This window comes from Aegilops tauschii, chromosome 5 (genome assembly GCF_002575655.3).
Source record: "Aegilops tauschii subsp. strangulata cultivar AL8/78 chromosome 5, Aet v6.0, whole genome shotgun sequence".
Lineage (NCBI taxonomy): Eukaryota > Viridiplantae > Streptophyta > Magnoliopsida > Poales > Poaceae > Aegilops > Aegilops tauschii.
Genome location: NC_053039.3, coordinates 61000538 through 61019210, shown reverse-complemented (window position 1 = coordinate 61019210; position 18673 = coordinate 61000538).

Below are 18673 nucleotides of genomic sequence, written 5' to 3'. Positions count from 1 at the left end.
CGTCCAAAAATAGCACGTAAAAAATAGAGTGAAGTTCAAACAGACATGCCCGAGAAGTTCAACTACTTCACGCAGTGCATTTCCATTCGCGATGAAGGCAGAAATCATGATCTTGTCATTTTCTAATTTACTTCAAAACGACATGAATATCATTTGTGTAAGTTCAAGTCCTCGGTCGGAGAAAGTTAAAAAAATTATTGTGAGAAGGGTTTGTAAAAAAGGAAAATTATTTGTGTAACAGTAACGAATGTATGAGAAAAATTACAAACGAAAATACATCACAGAAGTTCAACGTGAAAACAGCAGGAAGTTCAACTACTACACTGAATGAATTTCACATGAAATTTTTTAAAACCGTCGCGAGTATAAAAGAATGATCAACACCGGAAAGTTGCGTGTCTACAACAGCTTTCCATCGGTATATCACTTGCTCAATTCCGGTGAGTGGATGGAGAGCTACAAGCAGTGGATGGAGATCTACGAGCAAAAAAACTCGTGAAAAACAGAGTGAACTTCAAGTAGACATGCCAAGAAGTTCGAGTTCTTCACGCGGTGCATTTTCGAAGAATCTGTTTCGCGATAAAGGCAGAACGAATGATCTCGCCGTTTTTGAAATTACTTAAAAATGGCTAGGAATCAGAGAAAACCGTCAACATGAAAAAGTTTCACATTTGCGTAGCTTTTCAACGGTACATTTTTTGCCCCATTCTGATAAAGTTTGTAGAAATTATGGCAAAAATGCGTTTTCAGCAATTTTCGAAATTTACTTAAAACCGTAAGTAATTTGGAGAAACAATACATACAAAAAAGTTTTGCATTTCCTCAAGCTTCCCAACGCCGTATCATTTGCTGCATTCGGACTTACGGTTAAAAAATTAGCTTGAAAATACAAAGTCGATGGAACTTGTACCGTTTTCTAAATTACTTTTATACCGTTTAAAATTAGAAAAAACTTTCAACATGGAAATGTGGCGCATTTTCATAAGCTGTCCAACAGAATATTATTTGCCTCAATTGGATTAGCCGTTTAGAAATGGCACCGAAAATACCAACTCGGCTGTTCGGTTTGCGAAATTTTATGATTTTCCAAATTACGCTTTAACCATAAGGAATTAGAGAAAACTTTTAACATGTAGAAGGAACGATTTTGCAGCAGCTTTCCAACGCCATATTATTTGCCTCATTCCAATAAACGGTTTAGAAATGCGATTGAAATTATGATTCACGTTTTTTGTGTAAAGAAAAAACGGTTTTCAAAACAGCTCTTAAACCGCTTACATTTTGCCAAAAATTTAACTTGGGTCATGATACTCGTTTCCATAGCTTTCCAACGGTATATAGCAAGCCCCACTTGGGCAAAGTTGGCGGAAGTTCAACCTAGCACAGGGGGAAGTTCAGGTCGAACAACTCAGGCAATAAAATTGCAGAAAACTCGAGTTCATCATGACCCGAGTGCAAAATCCGCCTATGAGCAAGATTCCTATTTAAAACGGGTATTTAGTTGCTAAAAATCGTTTGCAGATTACACTTACATCACATAGAACATGACTAACCAGAATAATTCGCGCGGAGAGACACAATTGCGAAGATAGCCCGAAGGTCGGGTTCGTACAGAGGGAAGTTCAGGCGCGTTACTCAGGAAGTTCAGGTTGTGATCAGAATATTATTCTGATCCCGTGATTAGAATAGTGTTTATATATATATGTATATATATATATATATATATATCATCGAATGTCTCGCAACCACCATTCACACATACACATGTATATATATACAATTATGTATATACAATTTCTCCTACATGTTGCCTTCGGAGCTAGTGGCATTTGCCTTGGTGCCTTCGGAGCACGATGACAATTGGAGTGGTTAATGGGGCATGTGGCATTTGCCTTGGTTCCTGCGGTAGCGGCGGTAGCCGGTAATGGTATTCTCCTTTGGGATGTATGACCTGGTCGAGCAAAAATCCCGCTATTTCCTCTTGAAGTGCTCGGACGCGCTCCGTTGGTAGGAGCTTATCCCGCACCTCATTGAACTTTTAAGAAGGAGATCAATATGCATGTATTAGTTGTGTGATTAGATATCGATAATGATGTAAAAAATATGAATAGTGTTCTGGCAAACGTACCCATAGCTGTCTAGCAGATTTGCTCCTTTCGGACGCCATCATGCGAATGTTCTCGCAAATGTAGTATGCACATAATTCAGTCCCCGGCGCCCGCTTCAGGGCCTTTACGAGAATAGAATTTAATCATATAATAATTAATCAAGCATGATAATTAATGGTACTGAAACTAGAATTAAAGAGATGGTAGCTAGCTAGTACTACTTAATTACTTACCTTGGGTCGATACCAATACATATTTTGTTTCCAAGGACTTGGAACCTCTTTGAAGAACTTTTACCAAGCCCTGCCTGCCGGCAAAGAAAATGAAAAAGGAGTTATTAAATAGTTGATATCAGGAAATGATGAAATAAAGAGGCCGACATATAGTTCAATAACGATTGAAATTACCTTTTGACTATCCCCTTCACGATTGAGTAGTCACTAGCGTTTTTAAGTAGCGAGTCCAGTACTTCAACTGTTCCTTCTTCAACTTGAATGATTAACAAGATCCAGTGGTAACTGCATGCGCACACGTTTGCATGTCTAAATTAAGCGGGCATGTGCATAACACTCATCAACTACCCTAAACCCTATACACTTATTAACATCTAGCTAGTAAGCAAAAACAGAATTTATAGTACAAGACAGTGTGACTCACCGGAAGTTGTAAGGAAGTAGTATATCTCGATTGGTATTGAGGCACTTCAAGAACTCTAGCATGTTTTTCACTACTTCTGCTTGATACCATTCATATGTCCATGTCTCTTCATTAATGGTATTTGGGTCAATGAACCCAATGCCATAGTGTCCAGTTTTTTTCATTTCATACATCTTCATCCTGCATAATACCATAGAAAAGAATATAGTGAGGATAATTACAGGTAATGATTAACGAGCACTACAACTAGCTTGAGACTTAAATTACAGAAAGAAATCACTTACAGACAATAGCAACTGACGAGAGATTTGTCGAGTGCGTCTTGATTGAATAACTAGAACATTTTTGTATACTCAACGGACAGAGCTGTCTCATGGAAGTTTAGCTCTTCCTTGACTTTCACCATGAAGGACTCTCGATTGGTACTCTTGGCAATTTTCATGTACCATTCATGAAATTCAGACATTCTCGTTGAGAGCTTCTTGACCTCCTCAGGCTTGACCAAAGGTTCGCCGCGGACATATTTCCGTTTTGTGTCCTCCTCTCTAAGCGTATCCATGGGTTCGATCTCTAGGAGTTGATAAAAAGTGATACCAAGCTCTGAAGCCTGCCTTCTATGCTCGTCGGTTATTACCAGCTGATCAGCGCTGGTACTCGCATGTGTTGGTACAATGAGCGGGGGGGGGGGGGGGGGTCGATTGCACCGCCTGTTCTCCCAGCTGGGGAACGATTTTCCCACTTTTTTTGGCAGTTGCTTGGCTCGAGCTCGAGCTCGACTCCTTTTGTTGCGCTCGATGTGTCTTCCTGATTTGGCGCTCATAGTCTGAGTCAACAGGCTTGGGAGCTGGTGCTTTAGCCATATGAATAAAGTGGTCAACGGCTTGCTCAGGCACTTTCTCCTTTGGCGGCGGTGGCGGTGTTGGTCCAAAATGGGCGTCCAATTGGGCCTTCACTTCGGCTTCGTTTTCCTCCTCGGTCATGTTGTAAGGCCTCATCGGAAGAGGTGCGAGGCTTGGACCATATTGAAATCGCTTGCCTCCTGTACCTCCTGTACCTTGACTTGTACCGCTACGCATCATAGCCGCAGCGGCTCTCTTCCGTTGTTGCCGAGGTGGCTAAGACGGCTGACGTGGCTGACTTGGAGGAGGAGGAGTGGGCTGACGCGGTGCCGGACTTGGAGCAGCAGGAGGAGTGGCCTAACGCGGTGCCGGACTTGGAGGAGGAGGAGTGGCCTGACGCGTTGGCGGACTTGAAGGAGCAGGGCTCTGCTGAGGCGGTGGCTGATGACTTGGAGGAGCGGGAGTCTGCTGACGCGGTGGCGGACTTCGAGGAGGAGTCGGCTGACGCGGTGTCGGTGTCCTTGGAAAGATGATGAAATCCTTTCTCCATAGGATGATACGATGTATGGCCTCTCCTAGTGTGTGCTCCTCGTCACCTCTAGGAATGTCAAGCTCTAGCCCTGAATATTGGTCCACCACTTCATCAACCATGACACGAGCATAGCCAGCTGGAATCGGGTTGCAATGGAAGGTTGCTTCGGAGGGATTTGTATAAGCAAACGGCGTCCGCCACCTTCATGGATATGTTCTTCATTCTGAAGTGTAGCTCACAATTAGTGTTCTCCATGATGTCATCCACATGTGTCGGTGTAGTGAAAACCAGGGCTACACTAACCACCGAGCATGGGCCACGACTGCAATTACACTAAGGAGGATCCATCTTCGTCGACAAGCGCTACATAGGCAAGCAAGACTCAAGCCACCTTCCCGGCAAGGAGCATCCTACCCTGCCGGGGAGGATAGATACAAGGCAAAGAGAAGCAGCCAAGCCAGAGGACAGAAGACGAGGCCCCGGCAAGATCCTTGTCGAGGACGCCCACGAGGCCCCGGCAAGATCCTTGCCGGGGACATCGGCAAGACCACGGCAAGGCTCGCGCCCGACAAGGATCCCTCCGCCCTGCCACCGCTCTAGCGCGGCGACTAGCCTACCAGCCTAGCCCCGTGAGCCTTGTCATCCTAAATGCGTGTCGAGATGGGGTGAGGCAGTGACGGACGGGACGGGCTCTGTTCCCATCCCCGATAAAGTCGGAGGGCACATAAGCAGCGCATTGAATGCGTTTGTCCTGATATGACCGAGATAAGCATGTGTACTGTACACCTCCTGCATACACTGTAGCTGCTTTCCACCTCCTGTATGCCGTTGTGGCAACCCCTTGAACATATAAAAGGAGGCCCAAGGCGTACCGAAGGGGGGAGGGGGAATTCAGATCTTTTGAACAAGGCACATGCCGTAGCTAGTTCAAGAACTCAAGAACACTCAAATATACACCAAAGCAGGACTAGGGTATTACGCATCCTCGCGGCCCGAACCTGGGTAAACGATCTTTGTGCTGGCTACCAGACCCGCTCTTTGCACAACCCCGCGCCCGCCAATCATAGAAGGGATCCCAGTGATTCCATATGTGTCGTTTCCCCGACATCTTTGGCGCGCCAGGTAGGGGGCGCAGTTGTGAAAATCCGGTCTAGCAGTTAGCGCGTCAGTTTTGTCAAGATCATCATCATCACCTTCCATGGCGCCCAAGAAAAAAAAAGCTCCATGGCGATGAAGCTTTCCACGTCCAAGCTTACTTCACCCACACCTGCGGATGGCGCGGGTGACGCTAGCGTGCGCGGACAGCGCGGCTGCTGCGGTAGGCACGACCGACGCAGGCGGCGTGGTCACCGTGCCCGCAGCAGCAAGAGTGGGCGATGCTGGAGGCGGTCATTTTCCGCGACCCCCCAGCCAAAATTCTTCACCAACAATGGCGTTTTCTTCGCCATCATCGCAATTTAGAGAAAGCTAAGTTCCAAAACTTTAATTATATCCTGTTGCATAGTCTTATCCTCAATGAAATTTTTACACATAACCTATGCGCGAAGGAGCAATCTTTAGACAATTTGCGCTCCGGGTTGTTCGGGTCCGCCTAGCAACACCCGAGCAGCCGCGTTTGTTCTTGGAGTGTGAAGCTCTCGAGAAGGCGGCGTCCTCGATAGGCTGCTAACTAGGACCCGATCCTAAGCGCCATTGACTAGGACGTGCGCGATCGAGATGCATTCCGGCAAGCGTAGGGAACAGTTGTGCAAAAATTTAGTCATTTAAAGAAAAGACTTAACAAGTTTTTATTTATTTAAGATTTATGCATAGACCTGTATGCCAAGGAACCTTCTCGGGGCTAGTTGCGCTCCATGTTGTCCCGAGTCCGCTCGGCAACTTGTGCAGTTGTGCTAGAACCAGGAAGGCAAACCTTTCCGGGAGGCGACGTTCCCGAGTAGCCGCTAAGGGCCCGTTCCCTCAAGCGCTGCTAGCTGGATCGTATGCACCGGAAAGCACTCCAGTAGGCATAGGGAATATTTAGCAGAAGTCCAAAATTACAAGTGAGTTAAGTGCACTTCAAATGCTAATCAACTTGTCATATTTAAACGCAGTTATGGCCCGAGGGCTGGCAAAGTCCTTAGGACCAATCTTCTTGGTGTCAAGAACGACGAAGTTCTTCACCATAAGCCTTCCCGGCAACGATCTTGCCGGGAGCCGGTGTCAAGAACGACGAAGTTCTTCACCATAAGCCTTCCTGGCAATGATCTTGCCGGGAGCCGGTGTCAAGAACGACGAAGTTCTTCACCATAAGCCTTCCCGGCAATGATCTTGCCGGGAGCCGGTGTCAAGGACGACGAAGTTCTTCACCATAAGCCTTCCCCGCAACAATCTTGCTGGAAGCCGGTGTCAAGGACGATGAAGTTCTTCACCATAAGCCTTCCCGGCAACGATCTTGCCGGGAGCCGGTGTCAAGGACGATGAAGTTCTTCGCCATGAGCCTTCCCGGCAACCAGCTTGCCGGAAGCCAGTGTCGAGAACTCTAGAGTGATCCGATGAAATCATGAGCCTTCCCGGCGGTGTCGAGAACTTTGGAGTTCTCCACTGAAATTGGGCATCAAGAACGTCAAAGTTCTCTGCTGAAGATAAAAGCCTTCCTGGTGACAAGCTTGCCGGAAGACGGCGTCGAGAACGTCAAAAGTCTCCGCTGAAAACATAAGACTTCCCGGCAACAGCCTTTCCGGGAGCAAGAAAGGAAACAAAACCACACTCTAGCATCGAGATCTGTAGAGTTCTCTGCCAGAAAATTTCCATGGAAGTAGGCTCGGGGGCTCGCAACTCCTTTGAGTGCAACCTTCTTGGGAGCAATCTTTCCGAAAATAGTATTTATTCAGAAGGGAAGATGTAACAACCATGACCCATGCCAAGCTTGGTCCTGTCTCAAGCATTGAATTCATGAAGTTTTCCGCTGAATTCGGGCCCGGGGGCTACTTTCGGTGTAGTGAAAACCAGGGCTACATTAACCACCGAGCATGGGCCGCGACTGCAATTACACTAAGGAGGATCCATCTTCGCCGACAAGCGCTACATCGGCAAGCAAGACTCAAGCCACCTTCCCGGCAAGGAGCATCCTACCCTGCCGGGGAGGACAGATACAAGGCAAAGAGAAGCAGCCAAGCCAGAGGCCAGAAGATGAAGCCCCGGCGAGATCCTTGTCGAGGACGCCCACGAGGCCCCGGCAAGATCCTTGCCAGGGACATCGGCAAGACCACGGCAAGACTCGCGCCCGGCAAGGATCCCTCCGCCCTGCCACCGCTCTAGCGCGCTGACTAGCCTGCCAGCCTAGCCCCGTTAGCCTCATCATCCTGAACGCATGTCGAGATGGGGTGAGGCGGCGACGGACGGGACGGGCTCTGTTCCCATCCCCGATAAAGTCGGAGGGCACGTAAGCAGCGCATTGAATGCGTTTGTCCTGATATGACCGAGATAAGCATGTGTACTGTAGCGGTTTTACACCTCCTGCATACACTGTAGCTACTTTCCACCTCCTATATGCTACTGTGGCAACCCCTTGAACATATAAAAGGAGGCCCAAGGCGTACCGAAGGGGGGGGGAGGGGAATTCAGATCTTTTGAACAAGGCACACGCCGTAGCTAGTTCAAGAACACTCAAATATACACCAAAGCAGGACTAGGGTATTACACATCCTCATGGCCCGAACCTGGGTAAACGATCTTTGTGCTGGCTACCAGACCCGCTCTTTGCACAACCCCGCGCCTGCCAACCGTAGAAGGGATCCCAGTGATTCCATAGGTGTCGTTTCCCCCGACAACAGGGTATCTATCCAGCAATTCCTGGCCCAGGGCAGAACCCACACTGCTTCTCGGCATGGATGGGACGGTGCTATCCAATGCTGGATCATCCGCTAGCTGTTGCCGCGGCTGAGACCCCCTTTCTTGGCTAACTGAGTCGATCTGCTGCCGCTGCCGCTGGAATTGGAGTTCCAACTCCGCGTGCGCTGATTCTAGGCCTTTAAGGTGTTCTGCTTCCTGCTTCCTTTCCTCCTCCTCCAGCTTCCTCTTCTTCTCCTCCTCCATCTTCTTTCTCGCACAACTTCTGTAGTTGGCGTTCTAGTCCGCAAACCCCTCATACCATGGAACAACACCTTTGCCTCGTGTTCTTCCCGGGTGTTCAGGATTTCCCAGGGCGCGCGTAAGCTCGTCGTTCTCTCTGTTGGGCGTGAACACCCCTGTTTGAGCCTCTTCTATTGCAACAAGTAACTTGTCTTTGGCTCCTTTAAGACTTGCCTTCTTCGAAACATTGCCTGTCTTTGGGTCCAACGCCCCCCATGCGCATAGAACCAAGTCCTGCACCTGGGGGGCCAGCTCAATGTAACTGGAATGACCGCTGCATCCACCATCTCTTGCTCAGACTTAGCCCACTTAGGCTAGGCCACTGCGTAGCCACCTGGCCCCAGCCTATGGAAATGCTCCTTTTTGCGGCATTGATCTTGTCTATTCTCGACCGTTCCTTAGATAATTCTGATTCCTTGAATTTCATGAAAGCGGGCCAGTGATCTCTTTGCTTCTCCAGTGTTCCCTTGAATTCTGGAGTCTTCTTTTCTCCTTCGACATACTTGGTCCATATAGTTTTCTTGTGGTTATTAAATGCAATTGTCATCTTCCTAAGAGCAGCGTCCTTGACTTTCTGCACATCTACATATGTGAAATGATCTGGTAGATTGAAATGTTCCATGAGAGATTCCCAAAGCCGATCTTTTGCTCTTTGGTCGACAAAAGTAAGATCTGGACGTGGCTTTGCTGGCTCTTTCCATTCTTGAATGGAGATCGGGAGTTGGTCCTCCACAAGAACTCCGCACTGACGAATGAACTTGTTTGCAATGTTCTTAGGCTCGCTTGGTTCGCCATTAGGTTTGATGGCATCGATGTTGTGCTTTACGCCCTCCTTCAACTTTTTGGCCGGGCCTCGCACTGTCCTGCTGCTTGTAGAAGATTTGCTTGATCCAGAGGGCTGAAAGAATAAAGATCAATTCATTAATATATATACAAATCATTTAAAACATGTGATGATCACCAGATGCCTGCTTACATAAATATACCTTGCCGGTCTTTGTTATTTCAAGATCAACATTTTCTTCGTCATCATAATCATAGTTCTAGACTTCATCAATTCAGTCGTCTAGATCAAATATCATATCACCCTCCCCGTTATTGTTCAGATATTGCAAGCCGTCATCTTCTTCATTCTGATCATTTGTCCGGCGAGGGGAGCGTATGATCTCGAACATGGCCTCTTCTCCTTCTCTGCCGGTATTGTCCGCCATAGCTTTTAATTAACTAATCCAGAAGAAATATAAAACAATTTAGTACGCATCTCAAATAATAGTAGATAATTGATATATATGCATCTTGAATAATAGTAGATAATATATATGCATCTCGAAAGATAAAACTGATGAATCATAGTAGATAATATGCATCATCGAATAAAATCTCGAATACATCGTCTCGAATATGATCGAATAACATATATAATCTCGAATACATCATCTCAAATATTATCGAATACATCACTAGCTAGCTAATATAGATCGAATACTATTGAATGATCTAGTTCACTCGCGGTTCCTGAGGCGCAGGCGGTGGACACCCAAAGAGAAGGAACCATCACAGGATCATAGCTCGGGTGAGATCCCCGAAGAACCTGCTAGGTATTGGAGAACCTGATGTCCGTAGCAGCCATGTAGCGAAAGATGTGCTCGTCCTCCTCCCTGACACGGTGACGTACCCCCTCTGGCGAGGCCGGCTCCCTCCACACCGAAAGTGGCCCACGCGAACGCCACGAAAGGAGCTCTGGGTCGACGACGGGACCCCGAGCCGGGTTCCTCACCAAGCAGCGTGCCCCTGAAGGTAGCACCTCCCAGTGCCAGCCGGACAGAGCCCAGTCCCGGACATGGCGCCTTTGAAGCAGGACGTCATCGCGAATGGGTCGACGACGAGGATGCGGGCCGGGCATCGTTGATGTCGATAACAAATTCTTATGAAAAAATTCCTATATATGCAATGTCATTTTATTAGGAAATTTTGAGCAACTTTTTTCTATGCAACTTCTCCTAGTCCTTCGTCTAACAAATATATATATATATGGTCAACTTTTTCCTATGCAACTTTTTTATATGCAATTTTTTTCTATACTAGGATATACAACATTATATAAAATTTAAAACAGAAAAAGAAACACTAATTAAGCATCTAACGCTAAAAACAGAAAAAGCAACTTTTATACATCCATTAAAAAACAGAAAGACAACAATATATGAAAAATTCCATACTAATTAAACACTAATTATATCCATCTGACATGCATTCATACATATATACTAGTGAAAAATAATAATCTAAAACATCTAAACTAATTAAACATACAAAAATACATATATACTAATTAACTTAAGAAAATGTGTGTGTGTGTGTTCATCATGCATGTGTGTGTGTGTGTGTGGGCTTGGGGAGAGGGGCGGCCATGGTGGCCGGGGGCGAGGGAGAGGGGGGAGAGGGTGGAGAGCTCACAGCGGGGTGACGGTGAGGCGAGGCGACGGGGGCGGCGACGCAGGGACGACGCGACGGGGACGGGCCGGGGGCAACGACGGAGACGAGGGCGGTGACGGGGACAGGGGCGGCGATGGCAATGGCGCGCGACAGGGGCGGCGGCGGGACGGCGCGGGACGAGGGCGGCGACGGCGTCGATCGATCGGTGCATGCGGTGCGTCGTCGATGGAGAAACAAAGGAAGAAATAGAGGGAGAATGAAATTTTTTCAAGTGTTGTTTATATAGGAGGGACCTTTAGTCCCGGTTGGAGCCACCAACCGGGACTAAAGGTCTATTTTGGCCAGGCGGAGCGGTGGGAAGGGTAGGCCTTTAGTACCGGGTGATGGCTCCAACTGGTACTAAAGAACCCCCTTTAGTACCGGTTGGTGCCACGACCCGATACTAAAGGGGGTGCGCTGTCACCCCGGGGTGCACAAAGTTTAGTCCCAACTCGCCGAGCGAAGGGCAGCCGCACTGGTTTATAAACCCAGCCGCGGCTGCTCCTTCGACCTCCTCTCCAAAGCAGGCTTCTGGGCCTAAACTTCTGCGCTTCCCTGTGGGCCTACTGGGCCTTGCGGGCCTGCATCCTGGCCCAACTACAGGTTGGTTTCTAGTCGTATGCAGGCCGCTGTGGCCCAGTAAGTGGGCTTTTTTTATTTTGTTTCTTATTCTTTTTTGCTTTATTTATTTTCTTTTATTTATTTGTGAGTTGTTTTTTGCTGTATTTAGAGTTTCTTTGTGAATATTTTTTCTTTAGGTACAAATAATTACAAACTTTCTGTTAGTGCTAGTAGTTTTCAAATTTGAATAGTTTAAATTTGAATTATTTGAAATTTGTGTGAATCACTAGTTTGTGAATAACTTTACTTTAAAAATAGATTTTTCAGTGATTCTTTTTTCTGATGTTTAATATTAGTGTGTTTTATCATTATATTCAATTTGGTAATACTTAGGTTATTTAAAAAATGAATTGCCTTTGTAACAGATGAGTTTTCATCCGAAACCCTGATACTTCGAAAGAGATTGTCCATTTTGTACATGAAGTGCATCCAGTTTTTGTCGTAACCGTCTTAACTTTTTTGCGCATGCTATGTGGATTAAATGATGATACCATGCCAACTTTCAACCTTTTCAGAGTTCATTTGTAGTGCTTTTCAATTTCAGAGTCATTTAGCTATAAAAATCAGTAAATGCATGAAAAATAGCAAATGATGTCAGAAAGGGTTGAAAGTTTATGACGTGGCTTTGAATGGTGCATACTGAACGCACAAAAAGTCTGGTGTTGTAATAAGTTAAAAAAATAAATTGCCTTTGTAACAGATGAGTTTTCGTCCGAAACCCTAATATTTCGAAAGAGATTGTCCATTTTGTACACGAAGTGCATCCAGTTTTTGCTGTAACCGTCTCAACTTTTTTGAACATGCTATGTGGGTGAGAAATGATGATACCATGCTAACTTTCAACCTTTTCAGAGTTCATTTGTAGTGCTTTTCAACTTCAGGGTCATTTAGCTAAAAAAAATCAGTAAATGCATGAAAAATAGCAAATGATGTCAGAAAGGGTTGAAAGTTGATGGCGTGGCTTTGAATGGTGCATACTGAACGCACAAAAATTATGGAGTTGTAATAATTTAAAAAATGAATTGCCTTTGTAACAGATGAGTTTTCGTCCGAAACCCTGATACTTCGAAAGAGATTGTCCATTTTGTACACGAAGTGCATCCAGTTTTTGTCGTAACCGTCTCATCTTTTTTGCACATGCTATGTGGGTGAAATGATGATACCATGCCAACTTTTAACCTTGTCAGAGTTCATTTGTAGTGCTTTTCAATTTCAGGGTTATTTAGCTAAAAAATCAATAAATGCATGAAAAATAGCAAATGATGTTAGAAAGGTACACGTTTGTCTGAAGCACAAAAGTACACGTTTCAAGTGCCAAAACAAATAAGCACCCTAACTATTACAAAGATGACAGTGAAGCCGGTCACATCCCAGAGTGGGATCTTTGGGTGTGAAACTTTTTCTTCGCGTCTGTCCCTTTGCGCCGTAACCATGGACAATCTTCATCATTTAACTGGATGCTCGGGTCAATATTCACCGTGAATGGAGCAATTTCATTAAACTTTTCATAATCTTCTGACATGTCTGTCTTGTCATCCACTCCCACGATGTTTCTTTTACCTTAAAGAACTATGTGGCGCTTTGGCTCATCGTATGATGTATTCGCTTCCTTCTCTTTTCTTTTCCTTGGCTTGGTAGACATGTCCTTCACATAGAAAACCCGCTCCACATCATTGGCTAGGATGAATGGTTCGTCTGCGTACACTAGATTGTTGAGATCCACTGTTGTCATTCCGTATTGCGGGTCTTCCGTTACCCCGCCTCGTGTCATATTGACCCATTTGCACCAAAACAAAGGGACGTTCAAACCACGTCCATAGTCAAGTTCCCATATCTCCTCTATGTAACCATAATATGTGTCCACTCCCCTCTTGGTTGCTGCATCAAAGCGGACACCACTGTTTTGGTTGGTGCTCTTCTTATCTTGGGCGATCGTGTAAAATTTATTCCCATTTATCTCGCACCCTTTGAAAGTCATTATATTCAAGATGGTAATTGGGACAGCAAGTACAGGTCATCTTCAACATCGTCATCATGCATGGCATGTGTCTGCAACCACCCAGCGAAAGTCCCCATTTGTTCACGTGTAATCCAGTCATCAGACTGCTCCGGGTGTTTGGAGCGTAGAATATTCTTGTGTTCCTCCATATACGGAGCCACCAAGGCAGAAATTCGTAGAACTGTGTAGTGTGCTTGAGTGAGAGAATGCCCGTCCATACATATTATTTGTTTCGGTCCTAGCGTGCCATTTCCACCAAGTCTGCCCTTATGCCGCGATTTCGGAACACCAATCGGCTTAAGGTCAGAAATAAAGTCAATACAAAACTCAATGACCTCCTCATTTTCACGGCCCTTGGAGATGCTTCCTTCCAGCCTAGCACATTTATGAACATATTTCTTTAAGACTCCCATGAACCTCTCAAAGGGGAACATATTGTGTAGAAATACAGGACCCAGAACGTTAATCTCTTCACATAGGTGAACTAGGACGCGCGTCATGATGTTGAAGAAGGATGGTGGGAACACCAACTCAAAACTGACAAGACATTGCACCTAATCATTCTCTAACCTTGGTATGATTTCTGGATCAATTACCTTCTGAGAGATTGCATTGAGGAATGCACATAGCTTCACAATGGCTAATCGAACGTTTTCCGGTAAAAGCCCCCTCAATGCAACCGGAAGTGGTTGCATCATAATCACGTGGAAGTCATGAGACTTTAGGTTGTGGAACTTTTTCTCTGCCATATTTATTATTCCCTTTATATTCGACGAGAAGCCAGACGATACCTTCATACTGAGTAGGAATTCAAAGAAGATTTCCTTCTCTTCTTTGGTAAGAGCGTAACTGGCATGACCCTGATGTATGCCGTCTTTTCCGTGCATACGTTGCTGGTCCTTCCGTGCCTCCGGTGTATCTTTTGTCTTCCCATACACGCCCAAGAAGCCAAGCAGGGTCACGCAAAGATTCTTCATCACGTGCATCACGTCGATTACGGAGCGGACCTCTAGGTCTTTCCAATAGGGCAGGTCCCAAAATATAGATTTCTTCTTCCACATGGGTGCGCGTCCGTCAGCGTCATTTGGAACAGATTGTCCGCCAGGACCCTTTCCAAAGATTACGTTCAAATCCTTTACCATATCATGTACATCATCACCAGTACGGTGGCGAGGCTTCGTCCGGTGATCTGCCTCACCTTTGGAATGCTTGCCTTTCTTTCTTACGGGATGCCTGCTCGGAAGAAATCGACGATGTCCCAGGTACACATTCTTCCTACAATTATCCAAATATATACTGTCGGTATCATCCAAACAGTGCGTGCATGCGCAGTATCCCTTGTTTGTCTGTCCTGAAAGGTTACTGAGAGCAGGCCAATCATTGATGGTCACGAACAGCGACGCCTTTAGGTCAAATTCTTCCTATTTGTGCTCATCCCACGCACGTACACATTTTCCATTCCACAGCTGTAAGATTTCTTCAACTAATGGCCTTAGGTACACATCAATGTCGTTGCCGGGTTTCTTAGGGCCTTGAATGAGCACTGGCATCATAATGAACTTCCACTTCATGCACAACCAAGGAGGAAGGTTATACATACATAGAGTCACATGCCAGGTGCTATGGTTGCTGCTCTGCTCCCCAAAAGGATTAATGCCATCTGCGCTTAGACCAAACCATACGTTCCTTGCGTCACCTGCAAAGTCCTCCATGTACTTTCTCTCGATTTTTCTCCACTGCGCCCCGCCAGCAGGTACTCTCAACTTCCCGTCTTTCTTACGGTCTTCTCTGTGCCATAGCATCGCCTTGGCATGCTCTTTGTTTTGGAACAAACGTTTCAACCGTGGTATTATAGGAGCATACCACATCACCTTGGCAGGAATCTTCTTCATGGGGCGCTCGCCCTCGACATCACCAGGGTCATCGCGGCTGATCTTATAGCGGAATCACTACAAAAAAATACACTTCCGTGATGATACGTGTTTGTCACAGTAGGTCACGTTTTGTGTCATGCATGTACATCCATGACAAATTTATGACAGAATCAAGATAGTTATACCTGTGCTGTCGTAGAAGTGTTCCATGACATTACCAAAATTATTATCACGGAAGTGTCCACTTCCATGAAGATAAATCGCGCGTCACAGAAGTGCTTTCTTCAAGGGTGACCGACACGTGGCATCCACCGTAACGGAATGCCGTTAAGCTATCGGGTCCGGTTTTGGATTCGATAACCCGTTGACAGCCCTGACCAATGGGGATTTTCCATGTGTAAAATCATCATTGGCTGGAGGGAACACGTGTCGGCTCGCTGTTGGGACAGATGTCATCCACTCATTGGACCCAAAGCGCCTATGATACGTCGACACGTGGCACGGCTCAACAAAGGCCCATTCCTGTGAAAAGGCCGACCAGTTTGACTTGGTCAAAAGGTGGCGGGCCGGCCCACGGCAAGCCTGTTAACGGCCTGTTTGCATATAGCCCACTTACAGCCCGCTAACCCAGGGCCCGTTTACGGCCTATCCGAATTAGGCCCAGTAGCGTCATCTGGGCCGTCCAATATAATTCCAGCCCATTTTAACTTCCGGCCCATGTATGGCCCATGACGTCTTTCGACCCATATGAGGCCCTTAGTAACCCTCGGCCCATTAACGGCCCGTGGTAAAACTGGCCCGTAATGAACAGTGTATCACTTTATAACCAGTAACGGCCCATTATTTCGTTGGTCCGTTTCCAGCCCATGTTATCTTTCATCCTTCTCATGGCCCATTTATTCTTGGGCTCATTTCTAGCATTCGTTTACTTTCGGCCCATTACTGTCATTTTCTGCTTGTGGGCCAAATTCAGCCCGTGGTTACAGTCGACCCGTTTGTGGCCCGTTAATACGTTGGGCCGTTTTCATAGCATCATCAAATACGACCGATTAATGATGGCCCGTTATGGTCGGCCCATGAATGGACGATTTCAACTCTAGCCCATTTACGGCCATAATGTGGTCTGTTATTGGCCCATGTTTGGCCAACCGATCATACGGCCCGTAGAAGGCCCATTGTGTCTACGGCCCGTATAAGGCCCATTGTTTCTACGCCTCGTAGAAGGCCCATTGTTTCTATGGCCCGTAGGAGGCCATGTTAACTATAGTAAATATGTAGCCCATGGTTAATGTGGCCTAGTTTTAAAAAATAGGTTATTGTGGCCACTAGCAAACCGCGGAAAAAGAACTGCACTGACTACAAGAAGACAAATAAACAAGACAATAAGGAAATAAATAGGCAAGCAACTTACGCTAGGCTATCACGGCTATTACACATATTACATCCACTGGGCATCAAAGTTCGCCACCAGTGCAAATATAGGGAACAAAGAAGCATATAAACGCCGCAGCAAAACAAGTCCAGAACTGAAACCACTTCAGAAGAGCTCAAGAAACAATATCCTGGGTACCCATAATGCTGGCAAGATGCTTAGCAAGCTTATTAACTTTCTCTTGCTTGGCGCTTAAATCCTCCAGCACTTGCTGTTGCACCAGAAAGTATGCATCTGAATTCTGCAGGGACTTCCTCAGTCCTTCGGCTTCCTGTCGCATAACATCTGATCGATGTCTTTCAACTTGAAGTTGAGACTCAAGAAGCCGAACTGATTCAGGCAGCGAGTTCGAAGAGCTGGTGCCAGCAGTAGTAGCCAGTAACTCAAACACTACATCAAGACAGGACTTTGGGGTTGTCTCAGTGTCTTCAATATAGTTTTTATCAGCTTTCTTGGAGACCAACAGGGATGTCTCACTATCTTGAACCTAATCTGCATTACTTCCTGTACCACTGCATAACGGGGTACTCTTCTCCAATATTTTATCCGCATTCTAAATGAGAAACACACAAACACATCACAGGTTTACAATGTAGTATATGAAACTCATTGTGGTAAACCAGTTCAGTAGTAAGGTGGACAAGATAACAACATGAAACAAACATATATCTCTGTAGTATGGTCACCGTATGGTCTATATCATTCTAGTTTATGTTGCCAAATCAAGATAGATACAGTTCGAATCATATCTATTTAAGACAAAGCAGCTTAGACAGAATATAAGTGTGGGAAACTACACAGCAATAACAACACTTGTAAGGTGCATGGCATGAGAATATAACTGTTTATTCAATTGAAACTTAAATCAACATAGAGCAAGTTACAACAGCAAACACGTTAAAGAAACAGGTTTAAAACATACCTGTTGCGCCATTGGAGTTTCAATTGCATCCTTCAAATTTGAAATTAGTTGGTATGAGTAAATACAGTGATGCAAGAGCAAAGTAGTATGAACCATAGCTACGGAACCTGACCTGAGAACAATTCTTCTTCTACTTTAAGCGTTGACTTGGGGTTCGGAGTGGTGGTCCTCGTGCTTTGGGCACTGCAGTTGCCTTACTAACTGCTCGTGTTTGGGTGCTCTGTGGTGGAGACGGTGCTGTGTCAACGGGAACTGGGTTACTATCTGCTGGGGTTGGGGTTAGAAGGGGTGTAGCTGGTTCTCAGTCCAACTGGGTAGGGGTACAATCTGCGTGAGTCTGGGTTATGTGTGGTGGGGCTGGTTCTTGGGCAAGTACAATCGTGGTTCTATCTCCATCGACAGGTAGCACGATCTTTTCTGAAGACCGTGTTTTTACTCCCACAGATACTGCCATCACCCCTCCAATTGAAATGGCTGATAAAAAAGAGAAGTAATTGAATGTACAGACATTGTAAGATAGACAGGTGCAATGGATAGTAGGGAAGAAAACATGGCATGAAATAATTCACATTTATATTGTCTAACCAAACAGAATAGCAGGACATAATTTCACATATATGATGGCTAATTAAACTGGATAGCATGACAAAATTTCACATGTATGATGGCTAACTAAACAGGACATAATGACATACTTCAAAATATGATGAATATGTAAACAGGATGACATGATATAACTATACGATGTGTCTATTAAAGTGGTTGGCATGCCATAAATCACAAACATGTCGTCGATGGAAACATGATGGCATGATATAATTCACGGATAGAATGACATAATTCAAAATATGATGACTATGTGAACATGATGAGATGATATAACTATATTATGTCTTTAGAAAATGGGTTGGCATGCCATAATTCAGATACATGCTGTCTATGTAAACATCATGGCATGATATAATTCAAATATATGATTTATATACTAAGGAAGTGAGCAGAGGGCAATCACATATATGATGTGTCAACTAAGGAGATGACATTCAATATCGTGTATATGATGTAAAAACTAAGCATTGCAATACAACATATGCATGATAT